This window comes from Bos taurus, chromosome 4, assembly GCF_002263795.3.
Source record: "Bos taurus isolate L1 Dominette 01449 registration number 42190680 breed Hereford chromosome 4, ARS-UCD2.0, whole genome shotgun sequence".
NCBI classification, from domain to species: Eukaryota; Metazoa; Chordata; class Mammalia; order Artiodactyla; family Bovidae; genus Bos; species Bos taurus.
The window spans coordinates 95,294,632-95,299,785 of NC_037331.1; positions in this window are offsets into that span (position 1 = coordinate 95,294,632).

Sequence of the window (5,154 nt, forward strand, 5' to 3'; positions counted from 1 at the left end):
GTCTGGCGGGACCGCCCCCCCCCTCAACACTGCCGCGTTCCTGTTCGCCCAGATCCAGAGCTAGCAGGCTCCCAAGGCTGTGTGTTCTCCACGGAGCGCTCCAGGCCTCCCGGCTGCAGCGCGTTTTGTTGCAAAGCCTGAGGAGCGCGTCTCCCACCTGCCAGGTGCAACTCACTTGCGGGCGGGCCCGCATCGCGCACGATTTATGAGCAGGTCTGCGCTATAGGGTTTGCACCATAGGGTCTGCACCCAGCAATCTGGACTAATTAGTTGTTCAGCTTTTCTAAACCGACCTCACTTGTGAATGGAGGTGATGGGGAAAGAAATGCAAAACCAAACAAAAAACAAGACAAAATATTGAAGGATTAATCATATGTGCCACTTGGTGTTCTAAGGGCTTTGCATATATTAAATCATTTGTTCTTCGCAACAGCGATGTTTTCAGCTTCGTTTTGTAGGTATGGAATTGACTGAAAAAGGCTTTTTCAGTGATATGAAGATCACAGAACTGGTAACTATCAGACCTGCTTCTGAAAGTAGTTTGGAGAAAATACTTTGCGCAGTGCCTGGCATATAGCAATTGCTCAGTATTATTATTGTTCTTACTCTTGCTATATCAAGAACAACAATGAAAATTTAGGGCTTCGATTTAAAACCGACTTGAGCTCAAAACCTAGCTATGTCCATCTATTAGCTGTAAAACCCTGGGCACGTTATTCCGTGTACCTCAGCTCTTTCCATCTGTAAAACAGGGATAACACTACCTAGCCCAGAGGGTTGCTATGAAACTTATCTAAGATAAAATGCTTAGCACAGGGCCGGGAACACAGACAGTCTGCGGGAATGAAGAGGCCCCGTTCCCAGTACTGGAAGGAGAAATTTGCAGACCCGGGGTAGCGGTGGGAATTGAATTCCATAAACCGAGTAAACCCGGTGAAAGAACAAAGACCTCCCCCTCGGTTAGGTGGTTTTTGTTTTCAAAAGCTGCTTGAATGATGCAGATCCTGGAATCCCCTGCGGAGGATGCTCAGGGGTGGCTCCGGGGCTGGGGTTGGGGGGAGGGGAAGCAGACCCAGAAGGGGAAAGATGATTAACTGGGGGGCAAGGGGTGGGGATGCGCTAGGATTTGGTTCAAGCGACTTCTGGGTTGATAAATGGAGTCTTTCTGCCAGATGGGTCCGGGGTGGGAAAGAAGGGGTGTCCCCAGAGCCCAGCCCCGTGCCAGGACCCAGCCCAGTGGACTCCTCTAGCCCCTCGAGGGGGCTACACGCATACGCTGCCCTAAAGGCACAGGATCTTTGAAGCAGAGAAGGAAGCGGGGGCACTCTGGCTAGGGTTTTTTGCGGCAGCAGGCTGGGCTTGGGACTGGCTGACCTGCCTGTTTTCTTCAGGAAGTTTCTGCAGGATCATTCTGGCCCCGTTTTCCATGCCGCATATGGGAAAGACAGAGTATGTTCCCTATAAATACTGTGGTGGGGGCGGGGCGGGGGGGGGTGCTGTGACTATCTTTGATATTTTTTAGTACTGTTCCCCTTATATCTGTGCCAACAAAAGGCTTGTTTCTCTTTCTGAAACCAAGCAGTGTGCTTAAAAAGTTGGGATTTTAAAATTAGTGTATTGTGTGCTCTCTGATTTAAACAGTAATTTTGCACTCAATCGGTGGCTCCAAAAATCTAGAAAAGAGCATGTTAACTCACAAAGGGAGAGTGTATACTTCAAATTCACATGATGTGGGATTGGTCCTATTACTGTGCAAAATTAAAATGAGAGCAGACATCTCTGGCATATGAAAAGGACAGCTCTTTGTAGCCAGAGACTTGGCAAAATCAGAAACGCCCTGAACCGTCCCCAGTAGCCAGCAGCAGCGGGTCTTCCCCTCACCTTATGCAGATGGGGTTTCCAGGACTGAGGCTGGCCAGGCAGGAACATTGGCTGTGGTCAGTAAGCAGAACTGCTCCAGGCACCTGGCCTAAGCCCTGGGCCCCCTTTAACATAACACTTCCACCAACTAGTTCACTGGCTCTGAAAGTCAAAACTCAAAGGACTTTTAAAAAAATAATAATTTTATTTATTTATATATATATTTGGGGCCATGCTAGGTCTTGGTTGCTGTGAAGGCTTTTCTCTGGTTGTGATGAGTGGGGCAGGGGGCACTACTCTCAAGCTGTTGAAGGAAAGAGTGTGTTCCCTATAAATACAATGGGATGTGTGTGCAGGCTTCTCATTGCGGTAGCTTCTCTAGTTGCGGAGCATGGGCTCTAGGCACACAGGCTTCAGTAGTCGCGGCAGGTGGGCTCAGGAGTTTCAGCTTCCAGAGCACAGGCTCAATGGTTGCGGTGCACAGGCTTCGTTGCTCCACGGCATGTGGGATCTTCCTGAACCAGGGATCAGACCTGGGTCTCTTGCACTGGCAGGCAGATTCTTTACCACTGAGCCACCAGGAAAGCCCTGAGAGCACTTTGAGATGCTAGTCCATCATCCTTCTGAGATTTATTACATTTTCGTTACATGTAGCATGCATTAGCTCCCCTAGGAGACTTTCAACTGTTTTTCTTTTTTGCTTTAGACAATTATATTTATTAACATATTATTTTGAAATAATTTTAGACTAAGAGAGTTACAAGGAAAGTGCAAGAGTTCCTGAATATCCTTTACATTGCTTCCTTTAGGATTAGCGTCTAAAGAAAACATGGCACAATGACCAAAAAAAGAAAATTAACATCAGTTCAATACTATTTACTAATTAAGGCCTCAATCAAATTTTGCGACCTTTTATTTTTTATGTACTTTCTCTGGCACAGGAAGTTATCCAGGATCCCACGTTTCATCTAGTTTTCCTGTCCAGTTTCTTCTCCAGCTTATGAGAGTTCCTCGGTCTTTTTTATTTATGACATTGACAGATGTTTTCAGCTTCTTAATGTGGGTTATCTCTTATTCGCCTGCTTCCTCAGATCACCCGGAATAGCACATCACATCATAAATATAGATACAGACGCAGATATAGATCCTGAAAGCAAACATGAATGCCAACTCGTATTACATAGGCATCTATGGCACAGGTTGAAAATGGTTTTTCCCATGGTCCCTGTCAGTCAAAGTTCGCTGTTATAATACTTGGCCCCACATTTAATTTAACGATGCTGCTGACCTCATCCTTAAATGCAGGTTTGATAAAGTTCTCCTGACCCTTATCCTAAACAACTTTCATCTCCCACCACAACATCTGCATCTAGGGTTAGGAGAAAGCCTCCAGCCATCACACCCACCAATAAAAAATAAAAGCACACACATCCATCCTGGGGCACATCACTGTTCATAAGGTGCCAAGGATGCTCTTACTTTGGCTTTCTAATCCCTGAGCTCTGAGTTCCCTGGGGGCCCAGATTGGAATTTCATTCAGCGTGGAATCTCAGTGCCCAGTTCAGTGGTCCCCACCCCAAGAAGGTGCTTGATACCCAAATGCTGAATAGATAGAGAAGTCCTTGGATTTCATCTCTGAAGCTGGGCTTTATCTCTGACTGCTAAGTTTTGTGATTCCATGAATATCAGCTGAGGTTCAAATTGGGCACCTCTTCCCAAAATCATACATTTACCTATTAGTATTCAACAGCATCTACACTGACAGCGTAGAATGCCAGGCTCTGTGCTCAGTGCTAAGAATGACAATGTGGATAGAATAGCCTCGGCCCTCCTGGAGGAGAAGCAACACCTATACACAGACATAGCTGAGGTGTTGTAGAGGCTATAACAAGTGTCATGAGCAGGCATGTGGGAAGCAGAGAGCAGGACAAACTCAGCATCACCTGGGGAGGTCAGGAATGGCTTGTGAGGAGGGAACAGGGTCTTGAAGAAGGTGTAGGACTTCACCAGGAGGAAAACAAAAAGCAAAGCACTTTGGACAGGTGGAGCAATGGGTGAAAGTGAAGAGGGGCCTGTAGGCCGGTGTTTTGTCTTAAGTAGAGTTCAAGGTGTGCGGGCAGGGATGGAAGATGGGACTGGAGAGGTGGGTGGGATGAGATTCTTAGACAATGGAGAATCCCCGAAGGGTCAGAAGCTGGAGGAGACAGGACCAACTTGCCAATGAGGGAGATCACTCTAGCTGCAGTGGACAGGGGCTCAGGGGGCAGATTCGAGACTGGAGGTGAGCACAGGGCTTTGGGAGGCTAAGGCACTTACTCCTACAGGGCCTGAGCTCAGACAGTGGTGGTGGGAAAGACGAGGAGGGGCTCTAGGCAGCTCCTTGGCCTCTTTGCTGTTTGTTCATCCCTATTTTCCTTAGACCTTAATCATAAAGATGAGCTCATTAGGCAATATTTAATTTAGCTCCTGATTTCTGCTTTTCTAAATATCCACAACGCCTAAACTGTTGATTCCTTTTCTGGATTAGAAGGAATAAGAATGAAGAATTAAACAGTTAAAGAATGACTGACTCTCTACCTCCAGCATCTGCTTAGTAAATCTGCAGGTGGGCCATGAGGGTAAGAGAATATTCAATTGCAGGCAGATCACCAGAGCAAGACAGAGTCCCAAGGAAGAGGGGAAGAAGTCAACAGGCCTGCACCCAATGGAAAGATGATGGCGAATCTGACCTCCTGCCTTAATAATTAATTGAGATTGTTTCCCCCTTTTTCCCTTTAAAAATTGTCATGGCTGAACAGAATCTTCGGAGCCAGGCCCTGCATACAAGTCCACTTTCTCTCCAGATTGCTGGCTTTTCTGAATAAAGCATCTTTCTTCTCTTTGAAACTTGCTCCTCCATTTATTGGCTGTTGAAGGGCAAGCAGTCAAACGTATGTTCAGTTACAGGGCCTGATGCATGAGGTATTTGGAGAGCAGAATCGATAGGACTTGGTGACTTGCTGGATGTGGGCATGGTATGTGTGCTATGTCGAGGGCATGGAGCCATGGAAGGAGTCTAGGCTTACTTGGGTTTCTGGGTGAATTATCAAGTGCCAAGGTTTAATGTCACCAACTGAGGTCGAGGACATAGCAGCAAGTTTGGGAGTAGAAAAAGAAGAGTCCTATTTTGAATGTGATGACTCTGAAGGCCCCTGAGGCACTCAGGGGCCATGTCTAGAAGTTTTATCTGTGACACTGAAGCTCTATCTGTGACACTGAAGCTCTGTCTGTGACACTGAGGTCAGGACAGGAAAG